Consider the following 13865-nt stretch of genomic DNA (forward strand, 5'->3'; position numbering starts at 1 on the left):
TACCATGGGGAACCTTATCAAACGCCTTGCTAAAATCCATATGCACCATATTCACTACTCTATCCTCATCAATGTGTTTTGTCACATCCTCAAAGAATTCAATAAGGTTTGTGAGGTATGACCTGCCCCTCACAAAGCCATGCTGACTATCTCTAATCAAACAATGACTTTCCAAGTAATCATAAATCCTGTCTCTCAGAATCCTCTCCAAAATAATTTGCCAAACACAGATGTAAAACTGACTGGTCCATAATTCTCAGGGTTATCCCTATTCCCTTTCTTGAACAAGGGAATAATATTTGCCACCCTCCAATCATCTGCCACTACTCCAGTGGACAGGGAGGATGCAAAGATCATCGCCAAAGGCGCAGCAATCTCTTTTCTCATTTCCTGTACTACCTTGGGTATATCCTGTCTGGTCCAGGGGATTTATCTATCCTTAAGTTTTTAAAAAAATCTCCTTCTTAACATCAACCTGTTTGAGCATATTAGCTTATTTCACACTGTCCTCACAAATGTCAAGGTCCCTCTCAGTAGTGAATACTGAAGCCAAGTATTCATTAAGGACCTCCCCCACCTCCTCTGACTCCAGGTACAAGTTCCCTCCACTATCCCTGATCGGCCTTACCCTCACTCTCCATCTGTTGTTCCTCATATATGTGTAGAATGCCTTGGGGTTTTCCTTAATCCTACCTGCAAAAGGTTTTTCATGCCCCCTTTGAGTTCTTCTAAGTCCATTCTTCAGGTCTTTCCTGATTACCTTGTAACCCTCTAGAGGCCTGTCTGATCCTTGCCTCCTCAACTTTAAGTGAGCTTCCTTCTTCCTCTTGACTAGATGTTCTACATCCCTTGTCACCCAAGGTTCCTTCACCCTACCATCCCTTCCTTGCCTCAGTGGGACAAACCTATCCAGCACTATCAGCAAGTGCTTCCTAAATAACCTCCACATTTCTGTTGTGCATTTCCCTGAGAACATCTGTTCCCAATTTAGACATCCCAGTTCCTGCCTAATAGCTTTGTACTTCTCCTTCCCCTAATTAAATACTTTCTCACGCCATCTGCTCCTATCCTTCTCCATGACTACAGTAAAGGTTTGGAAGTGGTGATCATTATCGTCGAAATGCTCTCCCACTGAGAGATCTGACACCTGTCATGGTTCATTGCCAAGCGCCAAATCCAATATGGCTTCCCCTCTAGTCGGCCTATAGAGTCAGGAATCCTTCCTGGACACACCTGACAAAATATGCTCCATTCAAACTATTTGCACTGAGGAGATTCCAATCAATATTAGGGAAATTCAAGTCACCTATGACAACAACACTGTTACTTCTGCATCTTTCCAAAATATGCCTCCTAATCTGCTCCTCTGTGTCTCCGTTGCTATTGGGGGGGGTCTGTAGAAAACTCCCAATAAAGTGACTGTGCCTTTCCTGTTTCTGACTTTCACCCATATTGACTCTGTCGACAAACCCTCCTCAACGATCTCCCTTTCTGCAGCTGTGATACTGACCCTGATTAACAATGCCACTCTCCCACCTCTTTTACCTCCCTCCCTATTCCTTTTGAAACATCTAAACCCTGGAACATCCAACAAACACTCCTGCCCCTGCGATATCCAAGTCTCTGTAATGGCCACAACATCACAGTTCCAAGTACTGATCCATGCTCTAAGTGCATCACCCTTATTCCTGATACTTCTAGCATTAAAATATTCACACTTCAACCCATCACACTGACTGCAACTTTGCCCTGTCAACTGTCTATCCATCGTCCCAGACTCTCTGCACACTGTATCTGGCTGTACATTAGCTACTCCATCATCTGATCCATAGCTCCAGTTCCCAGCACCCCCACCAAACTAGTTTCAACCCCCCTGAACAGCACGAGCCAACCTTCCACCCAGGATATTGCAGCCCATCCAATTCAGGTGCAACCCATCCTTCTTCTACAGATCCCACCTTCCCCAGACGGTATCCCAATTTTGCACACATAAGTGCCATCTCTAAATGACGCAAGGAGTGGGCATGTACAGAGGTTAATGTTGATGTCATTCATCAGCGACAGAAGGAGTTCTCTTGTTAAGGGGTTAACTCAGGCCTGGTAGGTTTCTATTTGGGGGTTGACCCAGGCCCATTATTTATGAAGTGCCCTTGCTCACGCCTCTGTCTCTCGCAGACTGAGGAGCAGGAATGGCTGCGTCCTTCCAGCTGTGGCACCACAATGCATGTGTGCACCAATCTCACTCTAACACACACACCAGCTTCCACTTGGCCTTCACAGATGGCTCCTGGAGTGAGGATGGGCCATGTGCCTTTACCCTACACAATTTGGGTAACAACCCCCCCCCCATCGAGAGGTCTTGGAGAGGGTGTGCCCGTCATTTCAAAATCTGATTGGTATGGAGCACAGGTGAAGCAGTCTGCGCATGTACTGGTGCTGGCATAACTGCCCGTGGAACATCACATGGTCAGCAGCACATGCTTGGCTGCATCCTGAAACTTATCGCAGCCATCCCCCTCACCTGCCACCATTTTGTCAAGGTCCTGTGGAGTGCTATGTTCCATGTTCCTACGCGAAGGCTGCTACATGAACAAAAAGCATGCCATTGCCATTGATTAGTGCTTCCATTTTCTTATGTGGTTCCCTCTTACTCAATCTGCCCGGTGAACTGGAATGAGCAGTTTTGCACTCTCTCACTCTGTGGAATTTGTCGATCTCGAGATTGATAATCAGTATAACTCTGGTTAATGGTTAATCCCTGGGCCTCAAAATCTGTCATGTCAACAGTTGAAAAGAAACCCAAAACCAATTTAATAGTTGGTGGTCTAAGTAGGATGAAACACTCCCACAGAGCTGAAGTTAAACTATGAAATGTAAAAGATTAGAGGTTAGATAGTGATAGAGAAATCTGAGTGAAAGGGATGTGGCGAGCTCTCCCACACAATAGTTCTTGAAGTGGAGCCCAAGGAAAAGTTTCATAGAGGAAGTGTAAAAGAATATTTTTCGTCAATCTGTTTGGATGGGTTAAGACACAGCTGTGGAGCTAGTGGGGCTTGAGTCCATTGCTAGGGCCATGCGTACTACTGTAGAATGGGTTGGGAAATTGGGATATTGAAGAGTCAGAGGAGTGAGCAAGAGCAGGAACAGGGGATTAGATGCTTGTCAATGTGAAGTAATCCAATAGCAGAGATTTTCTCAGGCTATACTATCCTATGAAGGAGCTAGATTAGCAATGGAGGAAGAGTCAGAAGGCATTCTGAAAAGGGTCACTGGACCCAAAATGTTAACTCTGATTTCTCTCCACAGATGCTGCCAGACCAGCTGAGATTTGCCAGTAATTTCTGTTTCTGTTTCAGATTTCCAGCCTCCACAGTTCTTTCTGTTTTTTTTGAGGAAAGTGAGAGCCAGGTCTCAGCTCCATTATGAGACAGAGCTGGCATAGTGGCACTGGGTTACGAGGAGAGGGCAGGAGAATGGGGTTGGGAAATGTATCCGCCGTGATCGATTAGTGAAGCAGACTCGATGGGCTGAATGGCCTAACTGGACTGCTGTAACTTGTTATTATGGTCGTGGAAGAGAAGGAGACCAAACAGAAGACTGTTAACTGAGAGCACATTATAACAAGTCTTCAAAAATCATAGCTTGCAAGCCAGACATAGTGATGTGGGCATCATGCCATAGGTACTGGCACTGAATACTGTGCTCACACATGGATAAATTGGTTGACCTCACTGGAAATGGGGAGTTTAGCTCTTTGGCATAATTTGTTGGTGCATTGCACATTAGTCTTGTGGTGCAAGGGAGTGCTTTGGGAACCTTCAGTGTGCAGTGTCGACTCGGTCTAGACACCTGCAGGTATCAGGCTGGACTTTGTACGCGGCTTTGTGGAGTGGGATTTGAAACGCCAAAGCTTACAACACCTGAGGTGAACTGAGCCAATGCTGATTCCAGGAAGATGGTGCAAAGTGGGACACAGGTTTTAGTCAGGGGTAGGAGCCCAGATAGTCATCATAGGCTGGAATTCTGTTTCAACACATCAATTAATAAGAGAGTTGAATACATTGGGTGGATGCTTCTTTGTGAGGAGCGTGTGCCCATATTGCCAGCGATGTTGCCCCACATTGTTCCAGTGTCTCCACAGTCTCCAGCTACTAGACAACATAGGAGGTGAAATGTTCTATATAAAGGAACGGGCTCTCTTACATGTCACATCCACCTGAGGTGGCATTGAAATCCCCAGGCACATTGTTGCCCTCCTCAGGCCTTTGTGCCCCCTGTACCAATCGTAAGATGGTGGTTTTGGCACTGGTCTCCTCCTCTGTCAAAAGTATAACTAACTATCCCATTTCCCAACATCTTTCAGAACTGAAGAAGAATCACACTGGGCTTGAAGCATTCCTTCTTTCCACAGGTTACTGACAGACCTGTGTTTTTCCAATATTTTTGGTTTAATTTCAGATTTCTAGCATCCACAGTCGTTAGCTTTCATTGTTGTATGATGTGGGCGGCATGGTGGCACAGTGGTTAGCACTGCTGCCTCACAGCGCCAGAGACCCGGGTTCAATTCCCGCCTCAGGCGACTGACTGTGTGGAGTTTGCACGTCCTCCCCGTGTCTGCGTGGGTGTGCTCCGGTTTCCTCCCACAGTTCAAAAGATGTGCAGGTCAGGTGAATTGGCCGTGCTAAATTGCCCGTAGTGTTAGGTAAGGGGTAAATGTAGGGGTATGGGTGGGTTACGCTTCGGCGGGTCAGTGTGGACTGGTTGGGCCGAAGGACCTGTTTCCACACTGTAATGTAATCTAAAAAAATCTAAACTAATTTGGAGGTGCCGGTGTTGGACTGGGGTGGACAAAGTTAAAAATCTAACAACACCAGGTTACAGTCCAACAGGTTTAATTGGAAGCACTAGCTTTTGCAGCACTGCTCCTTTATCAGGTGATTGTGGTACAACCATCTGCTGAAGGAGCGTCGCTCCGAAAGCTAGTGCTTCCAATTAAACCTGTTGGACTGTAACCTGGTGTTGTGTGATTTTTAACTTTGTTGTCTGATGTTAAGCATATTGAGGAACAAATGTTGAAATTTGTTTGGATTTTAGAACCAAAGGAATCGTAAGATGAATGAAAGATCAAGATGCGTAATTCACCATCTACCATCCTGCTAAACTCTAATGGGCTGTTTGACTCATTCCAACAGTTAGTCTGTGAACAAGACAAGTGAGAGATAATAGAAAACATGGGGAGCTAGAGATCTCAGGCATGTTACACTTCTTTTCTGTTGTGTACAGATGAAACATTAACAGCAGTTCTTTTTAATTAAAGGTCTAAGTAGGTGATAATTCTTTACATAAAAAGACGGCTGCTTTAGTTAAATTCTTTTCATTTTTAATTTTCACTTGGCTAACTATAAAGTGCTACACACAATGTTCCTCTCAAAGTGTTTAACTGTACCACTGTCTGACAGGATCGAGTTTGTTATGGTTTCATGCCAGACAGAAATTGTGGGTTTTAAATGCTATTTGTAAAGATAACACTTACCCGTGAAGTACATTCTGATGCGACTGTCCTGTCTGGCCCTGGGCTGGTCAGGGTCTCAATGCTTGGGTTCCTAAATTACAAAGAAATTGCCTTCTATCAGCAGTAGAGAGGATATTAGACTGAGGAGCTCTGTGTTTCAGTTTTATCTGCCTCCTATTTCTCAGATGGGGAAGAGATTCTTTGTTAAGTCCTGTTTGAATCTGAGGAATGTTTGAGCAGTGTTCCAAATTTACAATCCCAGTACAGGCTTGCGAGCATTACTGCTGTGGCGTAAAGGGTAATTAGTCCAACAGTTTGATGATAGCTCCTGAGCATTTGCTTAAGAACATACATGTTGCACGTTGTACACTGAATGATTGGACAAATCATTGGACAGACTTTGTTACCAAAAATAAATCCATCAACCTGTCCAGACAATCCTCCATATAGATAAGACCTAAAGCAAGGGTTTCTGTATCAGAGATACAGGCCACTACGATTGTGTGATGGCACCCCTTAATGTCCTTTTTACGATTTTAAATTAAACAAATCAAAGCTAAATAGGATACATAGCTCGTACAGAGCACAGTAACAAGTATCAAAATGCCGAAAGAAGCTTACAGATTTAAATTAATTTTTTTGTGGGACAAAGATGAACCCCATACCCTGCGATGCCCCAGTCATGGGAGGCTTGGACATACATGTGGGGCGTGGCATGCTCCCTCTCTAAGGACACATGGGCATGAATGTAACCACAGCAGGCAGTGGGTATAATAGGCTTCTCCTGGTCTTGTTATTGACCACTCTGGCAAGACCTCAGGAGCTGGTTCCCTATAGTTCTCTCCTTCTCTATGTCACACTGTCCAAAGATCTGGAGTCCAAGTGCTATTTAACAATAGCTCTTTTAAAAAGCAAGCATGGGTTTGAAGGCTATATAAATATAACTCAGAGACTCCTCGAGGCTGAGATAATTACAGGCTGTCTGTAAACCTACTTAACCTCGGATGGTAGAAGGCCACAGGCTCTGAGCTGGAAGGCCTACCATCTACCAGGTCCCCAGAAGATATTTTTAGATCAACCTGTTTGGATATAGAGTCCCTACAACATGTAAACAGACCATTGAGCTCATCAAGTCCATACCATAACTCTGAAGAGAAGCCTACGCAATCCCTGTAACCCTGCAATTCCCAAGTCTAACCCACCTAGTCTATAGATCTCTGGACACTATGGGCAATTTAACATGGCCAATCCGCCTGACCTGCACATCTTTGGGTTGTGGGAGGAAACCGCAGCACCCAACGGAAACCCACGCAGACATGGGGAGAACGTGCAAACTCCACACGGATAGTCACCTGAGGGTGGAATCAAACCCTGGAGCTGTGAGGCAGCAGTGCTAACCACTGAGCCACTGTGCTATGAGCGAAAAATCTTCAGGGACTTGAACACAGATTTTCTGATCCAGAGGTAGACACTACAACTGTCCCCTGGATTCCTAGGCTGAGTCTAAATGGTGACCTAATTAATTAGCCATGGGAGAGAACGAACAACAATTGAATCTTAATGAGATGAGGCTCTTACCTTACACAAGATGTGCCTTATTGCATGAAAGTAATCGGTTACACTGACGGTATGGGAATAATTAGAAAGATTAACCAGAGTCAGAGATGGCACATCTGTCTCCATGGAGACCTCATGCTAGGCTCTGCTGCACAAAGAGATTTGACATTATAGGTTTGGGAAGACCTTAATGTAGCTTCAACATTAATGCCTCCGGAGTCAACAATGCAAACATACAAATTAGGTCCAGGAATAGGCCATTCAACCCCTTGAGTCTGTTCTGCCAGTGAATATGTTCATGGCTGATATGAAACGCCACTTGCTGTCTGCCCCCCAGTAGCCATTGACTCTTCATCAATCTGTCTATCTTTGCTGTGGAAACATTTAATGACCCTCAGCTCCACGGTTGTCTGGGGGAAAAAGAGTTCCATAAACTCTCAGTCCTCTGAGAGAAAATAATTGGTTTGATTTCTGCTGTAAATGAGGAGCCCCTCATTTGTAAATGGTGTCCTCTAGTTCTAGGTCCACCCAGCAAGGGGAAACAATATTTTCAACGTCAAGAAGCAATGTCAGATGATGCCAGATCACGTAGGCACTGATGGTGAAGCTCAACGTGGCCATGCATTGGCGTAAAGTTTACAGGCAATAACCATTAGCAGTTGCCTTGTCTTTAGCCCAGCCTTCTGGAGAGAGCTTTGGGGGACATTTAGAAAGAGAGCAAGAAAGAAATTGACAAAATGCAAGCAAAGGGATGTGATTGGCATGTGAATGGGAGAGCCAAGGAAGGGTAGGGAAAACAAGAAGTGATAGTTATCAGAGCAGGAGTTTGTGAGGTTGGATGAATAAGACTTGGAGGGAAAGGGAGTGGGAGGTGGAGTGAGGTGAAAAGAGTGCAGGAGCTAGAAAGAGATTGAAAGAGTTTAGAGGGATATGGGCCAAACATTAGCAAATAGGACAAGTTCAGTTTGGGAAGCCTGGTCGAGTTGGGCCGAAGGGTCTGTATGACTCTGAGTGAAAGACTTAATCAGGAGTTTAGAAAAAAATTGACACGAAACTTAAAAATGTCAGGATCTAGAGATGCGCTAATCTGCATATTTTGTGTGGTTTGTCTGTTACAAATGTGGTATGTACTATGTTCTTCTCTGGGTTTTGAACTTTGAAATGTTGGCCACCCATGGTTTCCCTTGTGGTATAAAGCTGTGAGACTGTGGATCATGAAACCGCACTTTGTTGTAATCTCAGGAAAAGCCTGCTGCTTTGTGACATTTGTTTCTTTATGTGATGCTGTTTTTTTGTCCGGGGTTTTCTTTGACCCACTACCTCAATTACCACTCTGAGCAGCCCACACATAAATGGCAAAGCCCTGAACTCATGCCATTGCAAATCCTGAAGGTAATCTCAACAAAGGGAGTTTTAAATTGAAAAATAACCAAATCCACAAGACAGGAAGTCATTTGGAAGAGACTGAAACCATTTGCCTTTTCAATGAAAGGCTAAGGAAAGTTCTTTGTGTGTTTCAATGAGACGGAACCCTGATTCCAAAGTGAGAGGCAAAAGGCATTTTAACACTAACCAGGAGACAACAAAGAGCTAAAATCTGCTTCAATTCTGTTTTCAGGCTGAACATCATTATCAGTTCCTGTACTAACTCTGGCATTGGCATTTGATAACGCAAGTCAGTGACTCACGCCTAGAACACGGGAAGATTACAGAGAAGTAAGTTCATCTTTTCTTTTGAATTATATTTACTCCAAAAGCTTGTATCTTCTTTGTGTGAAGGTTTACTTGGTGTTTACCATTGTTTTTTTTCACAATTTCTCTACTCCCCCGCCTCCTGAGACCATCTGCTGACAATCCTCAGCCAATGACAGGCTGTTCCATCCATGAGGGGGCTGAGTGTCCTTAGAATTTTCATTGGGCTTCTACCTAGCATTTCCCCAGAGGGAAGAGACCAAATATCCCCTAGTCCGACTTAGCAAATGTCTCCGCCTTACCTCTGGGTACTCTGCTCTTTCCCCGTTAAGACCTTCAGGATGGAACTGTGAAGAATAGGAGAAAGTTTTGGAGTGTACTGCTGCGATTTCACAGTCAGAGAAGGATGTGGGTTACAAAGCTGTTGTTTTTTTCCCAAACCTAACCATTCGCTGTGCAAAAAAAAACCCTTCCCACATGACGCCATTGTTTATTTTGCCATTTGTCTGAAATCCATTTTTCCATATTTCTAACCAACTGCAAATTGGAACAGCTTCGCTTAATTGTTTCGGTTTAGAGTCCTCATAATTTTGAACACCTCTATTAAACCCCCATTTTAGCTTGCTTGCCTGTAATGAGAACAGCCTTGGCTTTTCCAATCTAACCTCAAACTCAATTTTCTTACCTCTCAGCTCAGTCACCGACATGTCAATACCCTGTTTTTTTCCTGCAGCATAAATTGATGCTCCCTCCAAAATCTGAGATTCTTACACCCGTCCTGATTAGTGTGAGATGACATGCCTATCTCTCTTTTTAATCCTTTCCAGACAATTAGTTGATGAGTAAAGTTGATGTTCCATCCCCAAGATGTTCAGCCACTCTCCCCTCCTGCTCCAAAGACATCCAACGCATGTTAACAGAGAAATTATTATCTCTGTCACCAAGATAAATTTTCAGAAATATCAATTTGAACAAGACCTAATGCAAACAGATGGTTCCGTATCTTGCCAATTCAAACAGCAACCAAATTCAGTTTGATACATTCTTTGTCTTTGAATAAGTTCACAAATACAATTCAGCCAGTTTAACTATTGGTTACTACGCATTCTCTTTGATAGAAAGAAGAGGAAAATTTAAAGAGTTAACATCTCCAACTAACCCCCGCATCCTTTACAAAGAGACATAGCTGGCTGATACCATTTTACGTCTTCTTCTCCTTCCGTATTCTGAAATGACACAAAGTAAAGACTAACAGAATTCTTTGTGATTGCACAGGGACAACCAAGAGTTTTGTGTTTTACACAAAAATACCTGCCCAAATGAATATTGACGACCGTTGTCAGTTTGGGAAGCAGGTGACCACAGAAGGGAGGTCTGACCTGCCTTTAATCTCAGGTTTGGTTTGGCGCAGTCCCCTTAATATTGATCCAGTCATCTGCTGTATTTAACCAGTGCCCTTGACGTGGGCATTATCACTCTTTATTCACACTGTATACAATGGCGTATCAACTTCTTAACCAAAGGCTGTCACAGTCCCTTAGTGAGGGGGGAGGGAGACCTGTCAGAGCAAAGGTAGGGTGGCAGTGTGCAAGTGTGGGCTCTGTCTGTTAGCATGGGATTCAGTCCTTGGAACCCAGTTACAATGGCGGCCATTTCTTCCTTGAAGCTCACAATCTGAAATTTCCAGAATGTGACCCCATTTCCTGACCTCCCACTTTGGGAGGCTCTGCTAATGGCATTAGTACTGCCTAGTACGGACTGTTGCTTCTCACTCTCTCTGTCTCTATCTCAGCTTTTAAACGTGCCCAGCTTACATCTAGCCTGTATCCTCAGTTACATCACTGACTGATTTATGTTAACCACAGACTCCATAATAGTTTCAGATATTTTATTCGCTCCATGGAGCAGTGACAAGAGATCCAGTATCCTGTAGCCAACAAGCACTGTACAAGGTATAAAGATTTACACAACTACTTAGTATGATCGCGGTTGACCTTCTGCCTAATCTTGTGCAAACTCACTGTGCCTCTGATCCCCCACAGCCTTTTGCCACTTCCGATTAATAAGGAAAGAGAAACAAGATAAACAGATGCTTATTGTGGTGCCCCTGGGAATTGGTTTAGCTCCATTGGCTGGATTGTTGGTTTATAGACCAGTGTGATACCCAACAGCATGGGTTCAATACCCATCACCAGCTTGAGGTTACCATGAAGGCCTCTCCTTGTCTCTTGTCTGAGGTCTGGTGGCCCTCACGTTAAATCACCACCAGTCACTTCTCTGAAAATGAGAGCAGCCCCTATAGTCTGGTAAGCCTATGGCAACATGACACAACACTATGGTGTTCCTCAATGTAATGGGAAACTGGATTTAAATCCTGAGACTTAGGATCATGGTGTTCAGCGATGTGTTTGGGCATCATTAGGAAGGGGTTCAAGTCAGTGAAGACCAACTTCCTTGGAATTGAATGAACAAGGAAAGGAAATCTGCTTTAGATCATCTGAGAAATGAAACTGAGAGAAGCTAGAAATGGCCATTCAGTATCTCCCCCATTTTCCTTTCAGTCTTCCAGCTAAATTGATATCGTTCTCCCTAAGAACACTAAATGCTCGCTGAAGGCTTTGTTGCCAGGGTTGGAGGATCTGAGCGACAGAGAGAGGCTGAGCAGGCTGGGGCTGTTTTCCCTGGAGCGTCGGAGGCTGAGGGGTGACCTAATAGAGGTTTACCAAATTATGAGGGATATGGATAGGATAAATAGGCAAAGTCTTTTCCCTGGGGTCGGGGAGTCCTGAACTAGAGGGCATAGGTTTAGGGTGAGAGGGGAAAGATATAAAAGAGACCTAAGAGGCAACTATTTCACACAGAGGGTGGTACGTATATGGCATGAGCTGCCAGAGGATGTGGTGGCGGCTGGTACAATTGTAACATTTAAGAGGCAATTGGATGGGTATATGAATAGGAAGGGTTTGGAGGGATATGGGCCGGGTGCTGGCAGGTGGGACTAGATTGGGTTGGGATATCTGGTCAGCATGGACGGGTTGGACCGAAGGGTCTGTTTCCATGCTGTACATCTCTATGACTCTATGATTCTATAATGGTTGGCTTGTGTTCCTTTTTCTCCCAACTTAGCTGAATAAGGAGATGTTTGCTCCCGCTCTTAATAAATGGGTAAGTATCTAGACTCAGGGCTATGTTCCCAGGCTGAACATAGAGAATGATTTAAACTCAGTCTGGATGAATTCATTTCTTTGTTGTGTGTATGAAGCATAATTTTCCATTCAGTGAACAGAAGAATGAAAGAAGAAAATATAGCGTGTATTTAGTGACTGTCTGACCTTTAATACATAGATTCAGCATCATCCCCTTTAACATCCAAACCTTGGGAATGATCTACCATCCAGGACCCAATCAGCACAGTAAAGGAAATTGTATCATTTCGGGGCTAGTTTGCAAGTTGAAAATCAAGATAAATATATGTACCTCTGACTTTAACCATGGTCTGATGAATGTGACACTTTAAATCTTCTATGTCTATGCTATTCACTGCTGTATTGGGATATCTCTAAATGGAATCTCCATAGACACCCAGGTAGCTCTGATTATTCAATGAATAAATATGCAATAAGATAAGTCACTGAGACCAAAGGAGTCCCAAATACAAATTCTGATCTGTGCTAATCTCAACCAAACCCTTTGTAGGAGCATGTATAAACATACAGAAACAGGACAGGCCATTTGGTTCATTGTGCCTGCAACATTGTTGCATTGCTAGAGAGTTAGCAGAGGTAAGAAAACTTTATTTAAGATACATGTCATTGTGGTGCCATGTTGCCTGGGGCTGCAAGAGAAAGCAAGGTCATGTGACATTGCATCACTTCCTGTGGTGTCTACTGTCTCATTAGCATGTCACGCAGCTAACACTAACCTCTTCTATTACTTCTGTCTGTAGTCCTCTGGTTCTACTCATTATAGTACATGAAGGTCAGTACAGGTCACTTGTAAAATGAGAATTGGTCTGACTGCCATTTGTAAATTACCCAATAGCACTCCTTATCCACACACAAGCTAGAATCAATATTGCAGCTTTAATCGTCACTGGCAGGGGCAATTAGTTAATAAATGGAGGATGTTTTGAATTTCGTGTTTAAACTTTGTAAAAATTCATCGCAATTTATTGTTGCCAGGTTATGGCTTGCTGGGAACCATTCTTTCCCTTTCCATCATTGTGGTCAGAAATATACAAAAAAATTAAAATGATAAAGAAAAAGTACACTGAACTGATGAGATATTGGTGGAAAGTGAAAGTTTTCAGAAAAACTGCAAGAAGAGAAAATCTTCCTTTCCTCACCCTTCTCTGCCTTCCGCGAGGACTGTTCCCTTTGCTAATCCTTGGTTTGAGCCACTCTCCCCACCAACACCACCATAAGCCCACCCGAACCCCAAGGTACCTTCCGCTTCAACGAGAAAAGATGCAAAACCTGCTGGCACATCACCCCCGACCCCTGCACCCATGGCTCCAAACAGTCCTTCCAGGTGAGACAAAAGTTCACCTGCCTCTCCTATTTGCAATCTGATTTGTTGTGGCAATGGAGGCAGCCAAGGATGGTCATGTCAGAAAGGGAGTGGGAAGGGGTCTTAAAATGGGCGGTGACTGAACTGGTCCTCACCCTGAACAACTTCTCTTTCCAATCCTCCCACTTCCTCCAAACCAAAGGAGTAGCCATGGGCACCCGCATGGGTCCCAGCTATGCCTGCCTCTTCGTAGGATATGTGGAACAGTCCATCTTCCGAAACTACACTGGCCCCACCCCCCACCTTTTCCTCCGCTACATCGATGACTGTATCGGCGCCGCCTCGTACTCCCACGAGGAGGTTGAACAGTTCATCCACTTCACCAACCCCTTCCATCCCGACATCAAATTCACCTGGACAGTCTCAGATTCCTCCCTCCCCTTCCTCGACCTTTCTATTTCTATCTCAGGCGACCGAATCAACACGGACATCTACTACAAACCGACCGACTCCCACAGCTACCTGGACTACACCTCCTCCCACCCTGCCCCCTGTAAAAACGCCATCCCATTCTCCCAATTCCTTCGACTCCGCC

The 13865-nt window shown here is 44.3% G+C and overlaps 1 protein-coding gene across 5 annotated transcripts in view; it reads left to right on the forward strand.

The window, feature by feature from the left end:
* Positions 1-13865, forward strand: part of alpl (alkaline phosphatase, biomineralization associated) — a 148241-nt gene that overhangs the window by 39388 nt on the left and 94988 nt on the right. For 4 of the 5 annotated variants that reach the window (XM_043675574.1, XM_043675573.1, XM_043675571.1 and 1 more), the window contains exon 2: positions 8688-8785. The gene's annotated coding sequence lies outside the window, so the exon portion shown is untranslated. Of the gene's footprint in view, positions 1-8687; positions 8786-10638; positions 10714-13865 lie in introns of all 5 variants that reach the window. The other variant, XM_043675572.1, reaches the window with a different exon arrangement.

The sequence above is a fragment of the Chiloscyllium plagiosum genome, chromosome 34 (genome assembly GCF_004010195.1).
Source record: "Chiloscyllium plagiosum isolate BGI_BamShark_2017 chromosome 34, ASM401019v2, whole genome shotgun sequence".
NCBI lineage: Eukaryota > Metazoa > Chordata > Chondrichthyes > Orectolobiformes > Hemiscylliidae > Chiloscyllium > Chiloscyllium plagiosum.